Source organism: Molothrus ater, chromosome 6 (genome assembly GCF_012460135.2).
Source record: "Molothrus ater isolate BHLD 08-10-18 breed brown headed cowbird chromosome 6, BPBGC_Mater_1.1, whole genome shotgun sequence".
NCBI lineage: Eukaryota > Metazoa > Chordata > Aves > Passeriformes > Icteridae > Molothrus > Molothrus ater.
Genome location: NC_050483.2, coordinates 2,645,228 through 2,663,138, shown reverse-complemented (window position 1 = coordinate 2,663,138; position 17,911 = coordinate 2,645,228). Strand labels below are relative to the sequence as shown.

Below are 17,911 nucleotides of genomic sequence, written 5' to 3'. Positions count from 1 at the left end.
AATCTAGGAGAGAGTTGAAGACTGTGTCATTACTCATATCTGGAGGAGTTTGTATTTGAATATTGCCAATTAAAGGTGCCCTTAGAAATAGCTGAAAGAGGAATGACTCCTGAGGCTTGTGTTGCTTTCTAATTATGTCTTGCTCAGAACTCCAAGTCCCACAGCACCCAGCACTAACAGAAATTAGATGTGGCATGCACTTCTTAGAGGACTTTCACCAAACAATTTTTCTGGCTTGCACTGAACTTCTAGTGATTCCATAAATTTGGCTATTCCATCAATGCTTCCAGCATTTTGTGTAGTAAGCAGCTTTTGTAAATTTATACTGGTATTTCTGTCAGAAAGGTTTTCTGCTCCAAAACCAATGCTTCACTGCTTTTTAATATCAATCAGTGGTTTCTAATCATCTCTCTTTAATTGTATTTTTAGCTGTCTGAGCTCTCTTTTAGGCCTTTTACTCAGGCACACTCATTCTGTTATTATTAAGTAGTTCCTGGCTCCCAGTAAGTTTTGCTGCTATTTGAATAAACACAAAAGGTTCAATAGTAGCTTTATTTATGCAAGAATGGTAGAGAAGGAGAACCAGCCATTTTTGTGTTGGAGACACCATGGTTTGACTGAATTTTCCATATATCAAAACATTCTTGTTCTATCTGAAGGACATCCCACATCCCTAGGAAAATTCCTCTGGAGTCCTGTCCGGGCAGGACAGGAGATGGGAGTTTGTGTTGCTGGAGTTGTCATCACCAGTTCTCATCCTCTGGGATCTTTTAGCAGATATTAGAGCCTAGGGCAGCCTTGGAGGTGCTCTCAGAGCATGGCAAAGGAAGGAACTGCTGGATCCACTCTCCTGCACATCCTTCTGTTCCAGCAGCTGGTACTTGCTTAATAGGAGAAAAATATGCTTTGAATATTCCCACTTCAGTCAGTGAATACATTTAAATGGAGGAGAGTTCCACTCTGCTTCTTCAGTGAATATTCTTCCCTTCACTTGTCTGAGGAGCTACAACTTCCCTACAAGTAACCCACTGAATTTGCTTTTCCGTGTATCTTCCACCACTGTTATTTCCTTTGCCTTGGCAATGTTATGGCATTTTATTTGAGGAACTAGTTTTAGGCCTCAGCCCCTTCAGCTTGAAATATCAACACAGACATAGGCCAGAGTCCCAAAGGAGTACCTAGGATTACCAAAACATTAAATTTCCATGAGATGATAGCTCTATAACCAGAGTATATGGGTAACATCATCTCCTTGGCTCTCTCTGTTGCATAAACACAAACCTGTAGGGAACATTGTATGTTTAAGGTGATTTTTCTGTCTTCTCATTTAATTTGCAGCCTCCATGGTGTCTGTGCAGACATGGGAAGAGCAGCACTGCTGAGCCCCAGCAGCAAAGGGACTGTTCTATTGTGTGCTGTTGGTCAGTCAATGGGACAATTCAAAATTACATTTATTCGTGGATGCTTGTTCTTCAACCACCAGGTACCTGCAGTATTTCAGGTATTTCCACCCAGCACAGATCCTCACACCTACAAATTTCATCTGGCTGGAGGCTTTGCTGTGAAGGCAGCACAACTGCATGGAATTTCCAGCAACATTCCAGGCTGACAAGCAGGATGCTGGGAGCTGAACATAACTTCTGATCTGCTGACCAGGTTGGTGTTCAGTCTCAGCTTCATTGCTTCTTCCTTCCACAAGTTCTCCTGGGTATTTCATTACCAAGTTCTAGGGAAAAGAAAAAAAAAAAGGCATGCCAGAGAAGAACAGAACATTTATAATTTAAGAATAAATAATAAAGTTGCTGGAGGGTATAATACCATGAAAGTTATTAACTATGGTGGTAATATCTATTTTAAATGGTAATGAAAAGCAGCCTGCTCTGAAAGAAAACTATTAAATAAAGGCTCAAATAACATTTTCAATCAGACCAACACCACTGCTATTACCTAACCTGCCCAGAGTTTACCTGAGGACTGAGTATTTTGCATTCTGGTAGACTCAAAGTTCATGGACACCATGTGATGCTCTGCTCTGACCAGAGTCACACCAGAATAAAATTTTCTGAAAGGATGAGCAAACCTATTAAACACAGAGTGGGGACTGAAACTGAGAGTTGATGGTGCTTTATAAAAGGGTTCTGTACTGGTTGCAGTTGTTTTAGTACTGTTAGAAGGGAGCAGGATCTGGTCTTTTGGCCTGGATTTTGTTGCAGGGCAACACCAAGTATGGGTTTATTCATCCTCTAAGAGGCATCAAAGAAGTTCAGCACCACTATTTGTTGTCTTTATTGTGGTTTTGCCTCTAATTTTACACACATGGTTGGCGTGGGGATGGTGCCTTGTCCCATTCCTGTCCTGTGCTGCCCCAGTTCTTTGCTCTGTGGGACAGTCCTGGGGGTTTGCTGGTTTTTGTGCTCTCCTTCATGTTTTTCAACAGGTTAAAGCCAAGTGGAAGCATCTTTATATGTGTATTGGTACCTGGACTGAAGCTGGGTCATCTTGGGCTTCTACATTTTGTCGTCTCCATGTTCTGAGTAATTCCAGCAGGATGTAGGTTACAGAAAAGAAAGGAGGGAAAAGGTGCAAAGAGAGTTCTTTTGGCTTCAGCTAGTTCTGGGCATTTGGAACAGCACATTTGGACTTGGTATTGTCTGATTCTCTGCCTGTAACCCAGTCTCCCTCCTCTCTTGGAATAATTTGGATTATGGTCTTTTGTCCCCATCCAATCCCCTCACTGTTTTGGTTTTTAGTTTTTGTGCATTTTGTTTTGTTTGTTTTGATGGGTTTTTTAAACTGATTTTTTTTTTTCTTTATGGAAGCTGGGACAATTTACCTCAAATACTTGAAGCAAAGATGAATCCAGTTTTTAAGAACTAAGAGGGGTCTGTTTTTAAGAAACACAGGGGTCCCATGTGTTTGCACAGGGCAGAAGGTCTCCAAGCAGATGTTGCTGCTCCTCCAGATGTGTATGGATATTGAGAAGTGCATTCTCTTTGCAGCTTCCTCCTAAAAGGCTGTCACTATGAAACCACCCAGTGCACACACTGCTGTTCTCAAGGTGAAAAAAGGGAGGTTTAATTTCTGACTCCAACATTTAGAGTTTTCCAAAAGTGACAGTGGATTGGAGGGTGACAGTGCCACCTCTCCAATGACACTGGACACGCCAACAGTCCATCAAATTTCTCCTCCTCCATAAAAGAACACAAAACAATAAGTTATTTACAAAAAGGGTGTGAAAAAGTTTGTTACAAGAATGTAAACATCAGAAGGCTTAGAAAAGTTAAAAAAATCAAGACAACAAAAGGCAACTGCTAAGTAAGGGGCCCTTAACTGTAGGCTTTTATAGCCAAAACCATAAGTGGGAAATGGGGAGCTGAAGGATCTCAGGCAATGGGCTCCAAGAGAAGGAGAGGTGCTGAGAGGTGATGGGGGACATCAGAGTCCTGCTGGGGCTGAGACTCTGCTAAAGCTCCCTGTGATGTAAAGAGATGGAAGACACTTTCTGTCACCTTCACAACAGTTTTCTAAGGAAAAGCAGCTGCCTCTTGCCCTTCCCTCCTGGAATAAAGCAGGCTGCTTCCTGTTTGGCACTGTTGACATGATGTTTTTGTTAAATGGTGCTGTCTGTTGGGGGAAGCAGAGGGGAGATGCATGGGGGTCACCATTCTTCCTCTTCATGTGCTCCTCTCAGGGGCTGCTGCTTGAAAGCTGCACTCAGGGCAAGGATGTGTACAATAAATCAAAGCAACCCCTGTGGCAGGGAGGAATGATGAGGAGGACTCATCTTATCAGAAGGCTAATTTATTACTTTATTATACTATATTATTCTATATTACATTACATCTAAACTGAATCTGCCAAGCACTCAGCTGCACTCCCTGCACAGCAGCTGTGACTGTCAGTGACAGTCCCCACACACACCTGGATCCAATTGGGCAGTGAATCACAACACTCACACCAGAATCCAGTTACCAATTCCCTTCAGGTAAACAATCTTCCACAATGCATTCCACTTGTGAGCAACACAGGAGCAGCAAATGAAATAAGAATTGTTTTGATCATTCTTTTCTCTGCTTCTGTCAGGTTCAAGGAATGTGAATCCAACATATGTAATGCAAATCTTCTAGTGGGTTCATCCCACTCCAGCTCCTTCCAGCTGACACTGAACCTGGAGAGGCTCTGAAAGGAGCTGAGACGTTACAGTTCAGCAGAAACTGACCTTGGGCTGCCCCAAGGCATAGAACTGGTACCTCTGTACCCTCAAATGGTCCCCAGGAGCCAAGTGGGGGGTGACAAATTATAGTAGGGCCTAATTTTTGAGCCCCAGGAGAGCCCAAAGGTCTTTTTGGGTATCAGGATGATCTCAGCGGATGTCCTGAAGCACATTTGGTCCCCAAATGCCTTCAAGAGACACTGTGGGCTCATAGGTGTGGTGGTGTTTGAGGGTCCCCAGGACAAGGGAAGAGATGAGAATCTTGACTCCATGTTTGAGAAGGCTGATTTATTATTTTATTATATATATTATATTAAAAGAAAATTATTTACTAAACTATACTAAAGAAAGAGAAAGGAGACATCAGAAAGCTAGAAAGGAATGAATAATAAAAACCTGTGATGGCTCACAGCCTCAACACAGCTGGCTGTGATTGGTCATTAATTAAAAACAATTCACATGCTAGGTAAACAATTCTCCAAATCACAGTCCAGAGGAGCAAAACATGGAGAAGCTGAAGCTTCCCAGCTTCCCAGAAGAAATTCTGGCAAAGGGATTTTTCATAAAATATGTCAATGACACATAGGGACGTCTCAGGGGACTTCTGAGAAAGGAATACAGCACAGGATGGGCCTGAGCTGATCTGCAGGGTTAGATTTGGTGTATGGACATCTGGAGCTGACCTCTAGGAGCTGATATGGCAACCCCAATATAACATGCACAGCATGAGTGTCTGGGGGCAGAAGAAGTCAACAGTTAGGACATGGGCATCATCTGTAGTTGCTAATTAGCATAGAGAGTTACTTGAGATCACCAATTAATAGATGGAGTTACTAGAGGTCACCTTTACTCCAAAATTTTGGCTCATGGTCATCCAAAGTCACTAATTATCACACAGAGTTACTCCTGTACCCAAAATGTCAGCTTGGGGTCATCTGAGATCACCAATTATCACAGGGGGTTACTAGACATGAGCTGTATCCCAAAATTTTGGCTCATGGTCATCTGACATCACTAATCATCACATGAAGTTATTAGAGAGCAACATTATCCCAAAATTTCAGCCTGTGGTCATCTGAGACCAACCAGTCACTGGCTCTTTAGGGTATCAGTTGAGGTCACCAAATTAACAGAAATTTAATTAAATTAATTTATAACAACAAGAGTCTCTGCTGAGCGTTGTTCAAAGACATAAGGGAGAGTTACTGCTGGGGACAAACACATGATTATAAAACCACAAAACTTATTGTATACCATGGTTAATCATTTCAAAAATCACAGACATGTTCACTATCTCTACAGCTGCTCCCATCCATCACTTCCATTAGGCCATCCTTTCCAGACATCCAACACTATTTTAACACTGTATTTTCAACTGCAATATGATGTGAAAGCAAATGCCTGATTTTTTTTTCCTAAAAAAACACGGGCAGGAACAACAGATAGGAATTAATACTTATAATCTTAGGGAGAATTATTTTCCCCAACCATCTACCTCCTTAACCATACTTTGTTTAACAAAATGTGCTTCCTAAACTTCATTGCCTGCTGTGCCCTAAGAACACAAGACACTATACAGGTGTCATAGGTGGCTGTATGTTGAGCAGGGGAGAAATAGCAGATATCTGCCATCTATGCAATACTACATGCAGAGCTCTTCTCTGTAGCACAGAATTCAAACCACATTTTTCAACCAGAAAAAAGAAAGCCAAACCTTGCTGTGTTCAGACCTTCTTGTCTTTAGCCAGGGTTTAGTAGATAGATTGGAGATGATTCAATTTCAGTGGAACTGTGCAGGGATGCAGAGCAAACAGGAGCTCTCTTCACTGCCTCAATGCAGAAATGGATGCAGCAATGAGAATAAAGGTCTGTCTGGAAGGACAAAATTGTTTGATGAGCTCAAAAACATTTTTCAGGAGAAAACTCAGAAACCAGAGAGACCAAAAATAAAAATTCCTTTTTTAATCATCCAAAATGAGCTGAGTTCAGCTCAGACTTTAAAAGGAAGGAGTAAGTTGCTAACACTGCAACCAAGACATGAGGTATGATTCTTCACACCTTCAGTTAACCACAGTATGTTCATTTGTGTCAGCTGAGACACAGAGAGGCCTCCAGCCTACAAACTGCAAATCCCATAAGGAGCTGCTGCTTAAGCTGGTTTAGTGCTGAATTAATTGATTGTAGATGGTAAATAACCAATGAAGCAATGCAATGATTTAAATCACATTTAAAGTCTCACCTGCACTGGTATTGGACAGATGGGAGCGTACACCAACTCAGTGATCCTGGATTTGCATCTTTGGCATCCTCAGGGTCCTGGGTTGACTTTATGATGATTTTATCCCCAATTGTCTGTTCTGTTTATGCTGAATAATAAGTGTTGCACCTTTAAGCCTTGTTGCAGAGAGTGAAGGGGGCAGAGAAGCAGCAGCAGTTTGTTTTCAGACACTGCACTCACTCCTCCACATTCCTGCTCCTGGCTTGTGTTGTCTGCAGATGGGTAGACAGCAGGACAGAGCTCTCCTTTGTTTTAGTTAGTTTAGCTAGCTGAGGCAAAGAAGTTCCCTGGACTGTGGGGTTTTTTCCCTTTTCTTTGGCCCTGTTTAACCTGCTCTGGACTGAACACCCAGGTCCCTGTGTGCTTTAGTAGAATGTGATCAATACTGACATGATAAATACAGAGGGCAGGGAGAGTGGAGCCAGCTCAGGCAGAGTCAGGAATGTCCCCTGTGCTGCACTCTGTGCTCTCTGGGTCGATGGCATCGCCCAGGTCAGAGCTCTGTGCTCTCCCCTGCAGGAGCCTCCCTGGGCAGCTCAGTGCTTTTCCAGAGGCATCAGGGCTGCCCTGGGTTGATGTTACGGTGCTTTTATCCCCAATTGTCTGTTCTGTTTATGCTGAATAATAAGTTTTGCACCTTTAAGCCTTGTTTCAGACAGTGAAGGGGGCAGAGAAGCAGCAGCAGTTTGTTTTCAGGCCCTGCACTCACTCCTCCACATTCCTGCTCCTGGCCTGTGTTGTCTGTGGATGGACAGACAGCGGGACAGAGCTCTCCTTTGCTTTTAGTTAGTTTAGCTAGCTGAGGCAAAGAAGTTCCCTGGACTGTGGGGTTTTTTCCCTTTTCTTTGGCCCTGTTTAACCTGCTCTGGACTGAACACCCAGGGGAGCACCAGCAGCTCCACCTGTGGCCACCGGGCCGGGCCTGGCCTGCGACATTTCCAGCACTGAGGGACTGATCAGAGACTGAGTGAGCTGAGCTGCAGCCCAGGGAGGGACTTTCTCAGTTTGTCATCTCTTTTGGAGCAGCAAGGGGCTTTATTGTTTAATATTGTTTAGGGTTTATTGTTTAATAAACAGGGTTTTTCCACTTTTCTCCAAGGAGGTAGTTTGTTCCAGACCAGTTGGGAGAGGGGCCAAATGAATCTGCTTTCCTAGAGGAGCCCCTCTGGGGATTCTCTCCCAAATTTGTCCTGACCAGGACACTCAGCCATGAGGATAGCCTGACTCTTCAGATGATGGCACACTCTACTTGCCAACCCTCCAGTGAAATCCTGCTGCACAGTAGCAGAATGACACTCCAGTGAGAGCACAGCCACTCACAGAAACAAGGTTTGGTGCTCATCCAATAAAGAGATTCTACCTTCCACTTGCCCTCTATTTCCTTCACAGCTTCCTTCTTTCTGCACTGTTCTCCAGCATCTTTCCTTGGAAACCAAGCTCCTCTACCTCCTCTTCTACTTTGGGCCAGCACATTCCTGCAGTGGGAACAGGGGCCTAGATATGGAAAATAATTCCCCACAAAGGAGGGAGTTACCTGCTGGTGCTGTGCTAATGAAGGGCTGGGGCTGAGAGAATTGTAATGCTTAAATAAGAGCAGAAAAGGCATGGAACCATGTGCCATGGGGAACTGGGTTGCTTTATAGAAATAAAGGAGGGGACGAATAGGTGAGACAGTCTCTCATCACTAGACATGAGCTCACCTATAGGCCTTCCTTTTGCCTCCCAGCAATGACACTGGCTTTCTTTCATAGCAATTCATGCATTTCAAAGGGCCAAGAGCATAAAAGGATTCCAAAAAGAGGTTAAAGCCTGAAACCAAAAAGCAGCTGTTTCATTAGCAACAAGAGAGGGAGAAGGGGAGAGAATTGTAGGACAGAGCTCCCTAAGTGTGCCAAATGACTTGCATTTCAAGTATTTTATGCTATCTAACAGATATTCTTCTGGAATCAGGACACATTTCAGATGTTCAGTAACTGATACAGCTAAAAACCCACTGTGTGTGATCTTTTGTCCTTACACCAAGAAGGATTACTGAGAATCAGAGTCCTGGGATGTGAAACACATCAGCACTCCCTATTATAGGAGATCCTACAGGATCCTCTTGCACTGGAACAGGAAGTTTGCATCACTGCTGTGCTCTGATGTAACAGCTGGACAAAGTATCAGTGTCACAAGGTGGATCCTCTGCATCCTACACATCCCTGGACTTCTCCCACAGAGAAGAAATCCTATCCATGAAGATCAATATTCACCCTTTATCCAAAGCCTCTGCAATTCATCACAGGCCAAGTTCATCCTCTATGAATGACATCATCATCTATCATCTTGGAATGACAGCCTGGAAACAAAATGCAAATGGTGAGAGAACAAAGAGTGATTCAGTGTCCTCAGTCCAGCCAGGATTCACTGGGCTAGGTGGCAAGAGAGGATACAGAAACCCATCCTCTGTGTGCAAGTGCACAGATATTCCAGTTTAGAACAGGCACTGGAGTTTAGGGATGGCAGATCTCAGAGCTCATGACATCATTAGGCAGCTGGTATGCACACTCAGGTCAGAACTGAGATGAAAATAAATACCCAGCAGATTTGTACACCACTGACAACTATATGATGTGAAAAGGGATGAAACAAGTTGGAGATAAACCCTTCTGATTAAAAAGCAAGGGCAGGAAGAGATGCACCAATATTCAGGCTACAAGCAAGGCTTGGAAATGAGAAATCCAATCCTAGTTCTATTAGACAGCTGAATTGATCCCAAATGCCTCATTCCTCAGTCTCCATATAACTCACCCCTAGGGCCAACTCACCCTGAGCCTGTCACAGCAGAGACCCCTCTGTAAGAGCACTCAGGGGGGGACAGCTGATCCTCCCAGGACTTTGCCAGGCAGGTGTGGGCAGCCAGCAGCCCCTGATGGCTCATGGCCTGGGGTGTCCTCAAGGAGCACTGTCACAGACATCTTTTATGGAAAATCCTTTCCTTGGGATTTTTCCTCCTGAGAAGCTGAGAGGCCTCAGGAACAAAATGTACCCAATGGTTATCTGCTGCTGTGGAATGCAACAGGTGCATCTGGGATTGGGCTCATGTGGTTGTTTCTAATTAATGGCCAATCACAGTCAGCTGGCTCGGACAGAGAGCCCGAGACAGAGCCTTTGTTATCATTCCTTCCTATTCTATTCTTAGCCAGCCTTCTGATGAAATCCTTTCTTCTATTCTTTTAGTATAGTTTTAATGTAATATATATCATAAAATAATAAATCAGCCTTCTGGAACATGGAGTCAGATCCTCATCTCTTCCCTCAGCCTGAGACTCCTGTGAACACCATCACAGAGTGCAGCTCCTCAAGTGCCCAGAGGCTCAGAGATGTGCCAACATGTGTGGAAAACATCATGAGTCCACATCAGCTGTGGGAAAACGCTGTGGGAGGCAAAGCAGGCTCTCATCATTGTTGTACTTCATCCCTACAGACATGCTCTGCTGCCTGCACCTGTCCCTGCACATGGACCACCCCTGGGGAACAGCCCCTGCTCCTCAGCAGCTTAGGAATGCTCAGCAGGAGCCAGCCTTCCCTGCTGCTGCCTCTCCATCCCCACAGCAAGCTCTGGGAACGATGTGGGAGGGAGGCAGAGGTGTGTGGGTCACATGCAGGGATGTTATTCCAGCTCCCACAGCAGTCACTATGGAGCGGTAGCTGACTTTCCTGCTTCTGTGCCAGGGAGCTTCGTTTCAGCAGAAGGTGTGTCACTGTCTGATTTTCTGAAAAATCCCTTCACCAGGATTTCTTCCCCTGGGAAGCTGAGAAGCCTCAGAGAAAAATAAAAAGAATATTATCTCATTTGCTTCTCGCTGTTTTGCTGCTTTGGAATGTGGTTGGACATTGTTTATCCAACATGTGAATTGTTTTTACTCAATGACCAATCATGGCCAAGCTGTGTTGGGACTCTGGAAGCAGCCACGAGTTTTCATTATCATTCTTTATAACCTTCTGTCTGCATCCTTTCTCTATTCTTTAGTATAGATTTAGTATAACATTCTATAAAACAATGTAATATAATATAATAAAATAATAAATTAACCTTCTAAGAATATAGAGTCACATTCTAAATTCCTCCTTTGTTCTGGGGACCCCAAAAATACCAGAGGTAAGGAAGGTCAGCAGCCTCAGAGGAGTTACAGAGAACTGCCAGGTCTGGCTGCATCAAGAGCAGCCCAGACACAGAGCCATAGGGAAAAGGAGGGCAAGGGAGGGGAAGGAATTTGCCAATAAAATAGCAGATACTTGAGAGGGAAGGCAACTGAAAGTCCTTTTCTTTTTCCAGCTAGATGGAGCTTGTACAGATGGAGACCGTACTGCTCCTAGACAAGGACCAATGGAACTTGTGACAGTACAAAATGACCACGGCCAATTCAAGTGTTCAGCTGCCAAAGTCATACCTGAAAATATGCTGCTATCTGGGCAAAGAAAGCAGAAGTGCTTTCTGCACTGCCTCTCTCACTGTTTGCCTCAGTTTTAGCCTTGGAAGACACCCAGTGCTTTAAAGGCCTAGGCAGATGGGGGTAGAACTGATCCAAATAAATCAATTAAGAGATCCACATCTGAGCTACTTGGATTAGACTCTCTCCTGAATTGTTAATGGACATCATGCAATTCATCATGCACTAAAATAGAGAGCTAAAATAGGACAGGTGACTAATGCCTAAAAATAGATAATCACTTCCATGAACTAATGAGGGAAGCCTGGAGTGCCCAGTTCAGCTGCAAATGCATATAGAGCACAGGTGCCTGAGGTGGAGAGGAGTGAATCCCATCCCAGGTTATTGTCAGTAGCAGGAATGACTCCTTTTCCAACAGTGCCTGCAGACCCACTGGGACAAGCACTTGAGTGCTGTGCTGCCTTTCTCTGGCTGCCTCCCCTGCCTGAGCACAAAGGCCAGGAACATGACAGGCAGGGCTGAGACAGATACACAGCACAGCTCCTGCCTCTTTTAAGGTACCTGTGGGAACACAAGAAATTCCTCTGGCAGCCCTGGAAGACTCGAGACCCTGACAGAGAGCTCAGAGACCTTAGCACAGAGTCAAAAACACCTGTGCCTTCGATTTTAGCCCTTGGAAAAAACAGTTACCAACCTTATACGAAGATTCACAGGCCACGAAAGTTTAAGTAGAATGATAGTTTGTTACAAGATAGAAAAGTAGAATTTCGAGTTTTTAAAATGAGAGTTCAGAAGCCAAGATAGAGAGATGTAGGCGTGCCTTGTCCTTCTTCTTAACCTCCATCTTCTAGGTGATGTTGAGAGTTTTAGATTAGTTTAGAGTAGAGACAGACTGTCTAACATAGGTGATAGGTATTGGAAAATTATTGTAAATAAAGTACACGTAATTTTTGATATAAAAATATAACACTGCCCTGAAGGCAGTCAGTGTGCCACAACCCAACCTGCTGGACAGATCTCAGTGAGTCAAAGAAAGAATGTAATAGATAAGCAAAAAATAAACAGCCTTGAAAACCAGAACAGAAGAATCCTGACTCCTTCTTCACCTGCCAAGCTAAGCAAAGAGACTCTCTAACACATCTTGGGGTCATCATGACCACAGAGGCTCCGAGAGGTACCTTTGAGCCCCTCCTGGAGATCAGAGATACTAAAAAAAGGCTTTCAGCCCTGGCTGCACACCTGCAGCACTGCGGAGGAGCTCAGTGCCATGTGTCAGGTGAGTGGCCATGGACCACGGGGTTCCTGCTCCTCCTGCCAGCCCCCAGCTTGTTGGAAGCCAGGACACCCCTCTGGCTGTCCTGAGCAGCCAGGACCCTGCCAGGGGGCTCAGAGACCCGGGCACAGAGCCCAAGATGCCTGGGGGTTTGATTATGACCCATGGAGCAAATTATTAACCTTGTATGAAGATCTGCAAGCCATGATAGTTTAAGTAGAATGATTGTGAACTTATCACAGGGTGAAAAAGTAGATTTGGGGATTTTTAGAATGGGGGTTCAGGAGGCAAGATGGAAGGATCTAAGTGTGCCCAGTCTTTCTCTTTCTTCTTCTTGGCCTCCATCTTCTGCTGTATGGTGGCACTTTTAGATTGGTTTAGAGTAGAAGCTCACTGTCTAACACAGGTGATAGGTATTGGGAAGTAATTGTAAATATTGCAGATGTAGTTTTTAGTATAAAGACATAACCCTGCCCAGGGGCAGGCAGAGTGTCTCTGACTGTCTTGCTAAACGGACCCCAGCTGGACACGAGAAAATATTTTATAGATAAATAACAATAAACAACCTTGAGACTGAGAACTGAAGAGCTCTGACTCCTTCTTTGACCGCTGGGCTGGGAAAAGAGACTTCCCAACATTTCTCAGAGTCACTCTGAGCAGTGAGAGGCCCCTAGACACCAGCTCCTGCCACAGTCAAGGGTCACTCCTCAGGCAGCCCCCAAGACCCACACTTCACTGTGATCCTGTGGGGAGAGGAGCTGTGGGAATAGAGATGCTTGCCTTGTGTAGGTGGGGAAGAAGAGAGAGGGTCCCATTGTGTCAGGCCAGGTGGTTCAAGGACAAAACCACCTGGTGGTGACCAGGAGGGTCTTTACTGGCAGGAAAGTCACCTTTGGGGCTGAGAAGAAAATTGTGCTCTTGGAAAGAAATGCTCTCATGACAGAGAAGAAACCTTGCAGGGCTTGAAAAAAAAAAAATCATTGGGAAGACTTGCATGAGTTTGAAAGCTTCATTTACCAATGTCACCTCCAGAGAGGCTGCAGTGGGGAACTGAGCTGCCAGAAAAGAAGGGGAAAATGGTTTGGACTGCACAGCCTAATCCAAAAACCATTCCTGATTCTGTGTCAATTCCAAGATTAGCAGGGTTTCTTTATATCAAATCTTCCCCCATCCCTCTAACATCACAGCATTTTTCTCATGATCACTGCTCCTCCATGGGTACCTAAGATCTGTTGTACCATGGGACAGAATGACTCTCCTGGTTAAGGCACAGTGAGTGCTACTGAAAAAGCCCTTGGTTCACGGTTCGGTTTGCCCAGCCAAAATCCTTCCCTTCAGGGAGGAGATGCATGGTATTTTCACTGTAAATATTCAAAGCAATATTAAAATATTGAAATTTTGTGTCTACCATGATACTTTTGGATGTTCACACCTGAAAGACAACCTGTATTAAAAGCTGTATTAAGATTTTTATCTGGAGTTACTATGAATAATTAGCTTTCCTCCTCAGCATGCCTGGACAACTGGTTGTCAGAAAACATGAATGGCTACTGTGTGTCCTCTTTATCCACCTCTCCCAGCCCCTGGACCCTCCTATCCCCCAGGATAACCAATCTTTCACTGACTTTGTCCCAGAACAGTGCTGCACTCATCCTAGTAAGTCCTGATGCTGGCCAGCAATCCCCTGCTAGCATGCTGAGGGAGCAGCTGTTTACACTCACTGTTTATGCACCCAAAGCACCTGTGGGCACAATCACAGATCCACTTTTAAGCACCAGAATATAAAGGATTTAGTCAAAGATATTCTGGAGTCACCAATAACATAACATTGCAAAAATGTGAGCCTTTTGGGTGACTATCCCAGTGAGTGCTGGGCAGATTCTTGGTAATTAATCCTACAAACACCATCATTAAACTTTAAACTAATATTAAGAAAATGTGCAACTGTGCATGCTAATACCAACACCAGCCAGTTTGTTATACTGAATGTCTCCATAAAGATATTCTTTATAACACCTTTGGCACAACTGGGACCTTGCACAATTAAATTTGATTTCAGTTTCTTACAACTCTAAGCATAACTGGAGATTTCTAATTAGTTACAATTATTCTTTTAGAAATGTGTTTCTGTTGAGTATAATCTTGTATTCTTCTAGCCAAATGCATATGTATTTATTATTATTATTATTATCTCCTACTGACAGCTTTTTAACTGAGACACTTTGACCAAGATAAATAACTACATGCCTCCCAACCACAATTCTTTGTGTGGCATCTGCTTTGGGTGATAAAATAATTGAATCAGTGAAAAATAGCAGTTTATGGAGATAAGATAATTTTCCATTCTACTGTTTTAAGTAGAGATAAAAAATGCAGGCTGATTATCTTCTAAATCTAACATTTCCACACCCCACCCTACCAAAAGCTGCTCCTAAAGTGTCCTCATTAATGAGACTTCCTCACCTAATTGTGTTTCCCTTCTGCCTGAAACAGCAGACAAGTAGGCTGCAGTTTCAGTGTCTACAATGCCTGCCTAGCTGGCGTGCCCAGGAGCATTCCTGATGGAACTCACTGGGAGATGCAGCACCAGAAACACCAAGAAACCCAGCCCATCACCAGTCAGATGTGTCCTAGCAAAGGGCCAGTGCCTCCTGGTCCCTCTTGGTGCAGTACAACCCACACCCGTGTGCTACCTGTGCTCTGAAGCCATGGGCTGCCAATTACAAGAGCAATTAAGCAAAAAAATGCCTGTTTTTCTGCACAGTTGTGCCCCAAGCTGAAAAAGCCCAGATGTGTTCTCTCACACAGTTCATTCAAGCAAGAAGGAGAGGTTGAATTACCAGCTAAAATGGAAACAGACAAAAAGAGATAAATTGGAGAACAAACCACCGGAACTTATTTACTTCTTGAGAAATTAATGGACCCCATGAGCTCATTGGTTGCAAAGCAAATTAAATAAATGTCTTTCCCTTTTAAAATCTGGGGAATTACAGCAAGGGGAATTGACTTTATGCTTGTCTTCCCCCTAATTCACTTCAGGTAGCAGTCTGGTGAAACACAGAAGGGAAGTGGCAAGAGAAATCTACATCAAAATGAAAACAATATTAAGTGAAGGAGCTGGAGCAGGTCAAGGAACAGTGCATAACTTTAAACATTGTATAAGTTATTTTGTCATACTTACCATTTCCTTTCTTTAAATTCACAGATGCAGGCCACAGTACACTTTAGGAGCTCATTCTATCACACAAGATTTTGAAAAGATTGACCAGCAAGTTAAAAGTAAATAAAGTTAGAAAAGCATTTGTACTTTTCACATATAGTGCAGGGTCTCAATGCTTTCCAGGTCAGTGCTGTATCTGCCTTAGTTTGCAGCTTTCTAATCACCAAGCATTCAGAAATTCTATATGTAACACATACATCATGCTACTAAAATAAATAATGAGTTCATTTTACTTACTTGCAGATTTTGATGCGTACAGGTTGTTTATTCTCCATCCTTTCCACATTCCTCTTTCTGGACAGAAGCCTTAGAAATTTATCTTGTGGGTGGGGGAGAAAGAAGCTAAAGTTTGAGTTACAGCATTTCAAGAAGCACATCAATGCCTCCCCCCCAGCATTTTTAGGTTAATGATAAAAACGTAGCAATTGTCAAAAATTTGAATATTAATGACTGAATAGGTTTTTGTAGGCTAAGTCTCAGTCTCTTTTCTCCAGAAATATACCTGACAAAATTGATTTAAAAAATAGTATAGAATAATATAAATATAATAAAAAATAATATTGAAATAGTTAAAACATTGAAATTTTGTGTCTACCGTGATACTTCTGGATGTTCACACCTGAAAGACAACCTATATTAAAAGCTGTAAAAATTTAACTTATAAAATAAAATTTTTATTTATAAAGCTATTTTGGTAACAAAAATGACTTGATTATGGAACCTAGCAGAATCCAGCTCACACAATGTTAATATGCCAAAATCACTTATGATAGATTAAATAGGAGGTTTCATTTTTGGCATATGAAGCTGTATGTTCTAGGTCACTGTCAGTAACCCTCTGCCACAAAGCAGTAATAAGCTTTATAGTTTCATTAAAATATTACTTTTCCTTTCGTGTATTAACGCTGGTTTCTTATGCTGTTCTCTTTATCTGTTTTTATTTGGCACAACTATTTCATTATTGATGTAAAGCAGCAATTCAAAATTCAATTATTAATTTTCATGTAAATCTTTCTTGTGTAAATAATTGATGGGAAAGATGAGCAGAGGCATTTGGAGCCAGCAGTTGTTATTCCTTCTGCCTCTTCTCATCTCTGCAGCAGTAGCCTCTGTCAACCCCATAGAAAACACAGCTTTTGGGGGAGATAACTTGAATTCCCCAGCCTTGTATCAGTCCAGATGGAGAGTTATCTGAATCCAAATCTCTGCTCTGTCCTCCAAAAGCTGTGCCTTCACCCTGCCTTGCATAGGGTGAAGGACTTTGCATCAACTCTTCAATCTTCTGCATCACAAGGAGGCTGCAGAGCTGCAGATAGCTGATCCTGCAGGAGCCTCATTTGTCCAAATGCCTATCAAAAGATGCTCAAATTTAGGGAAAAGGCCAGGCAGCAGAATGCTACTGCCCTACAGCATAAACTGTGCTTGACAGTCAGAACTGAGCTGTGCTCTGCTCCTTTGCAAGGATATTTATCTGCTGGATCCACAGATGTTACTTCTGGTTATCCCAAACTACTCCCATAGCACTCAAAATGCACCATTTTGAGTCCATCTGCATCCAAACCCTCCCAACCCTGCTCTTCATTACTCAGTAATTCCTCTCCACATTCGTGGCCCAAGCCTGCATGAAACCCCTGAGCGTCCCTTGAGCCCCAAGGGAGAAGCTGTCCAGATCTACCCGGGCATCTCCTGAGGAACACCAACTCTTTTCATGGTTTTAATATGGCTTGCATTATGTGCTTTTCACAGCAATTAATATGTTAAATAAAATCATAGAATGACCTCCTTTCATAATATTTAGGTTTTAAATTTCATTACAATCTAAAGAAAATACTCTGGAGTAGAAAACAGGGTAGTCTGAGAAAGAAATGTCAGCGGCTTCCTCCTACTCTGCCCTGCTAATATTTTAATATATAAGTATTTTCTTTAAAAGTTAAATAGAATTGTAAGCTGTAAGAGGGAATAAATGTTATAAAGATAGAAATCTCTATTGCCATTTATGTGATAAGTTAAAAAATGCAACTCTCTTTGCATGCTTGGGGGTATTTTTCCCTCAGAAGTCACTTTTTAATCTGATTTAAATCCAATTAAGTCTGAACATCTTAAATGAAGAGCAAGTCTTTGAATTTATGTATAACTGATTTAACTAATCACTGCTTTACTGCAGAGCTACTAAGCAAACAAACTATGAAAAATAAATGTGAAATTAGATCCAAATCACAGACAGCCTTGACTTTGTTTTTAAAATAAATAAATAATCATCCTGCATAAAGCATGGGCCTCTGATTTCTACCAGCCAGTCAAAGCTGCAGTCATTAGATTTTAAAAGTAATGGTGAAAATTATTTTGGAATTGAAAGGAAATGATGGCTTTTTTTATAACATCCCATTTTGGACAGAAAGCACTTGAGAAACCTTCCTCCAGACAAACTGAGGACACCCAAGCAACTGGGGAAGTCCAACTACTTCAACAGCTCTGTCTTGATTTTGAACATGCA

The 17,911-nt window shown here is 42.8% G+C and overlaps 1 long non-coding RNA gene across 1 annotated transcript; it reads right to left on the bottom strand.

The window, feature by feature from the left end:
• Positions 1-237: 237 nt before the first annotated feature.
• On the bottom strand, positions 238-15,677 carry LOC118687453 (uncharacterized). The gene is made up of 4 exons (XR_004980329.2): positions 15,655-15,677; positions 6,453-6,579; positions 5,928-6,085; positions 238-1,726 (listed from the first exon to the last, which is right to left on the bottom strand). It is a non-coding gene; the product is annotated as an uncharacterized LOC118687453 (long non-coding RNA).
• Between the last annotated feature and the right edge of the window lie 2,234 nt (positions 15,678-17,911).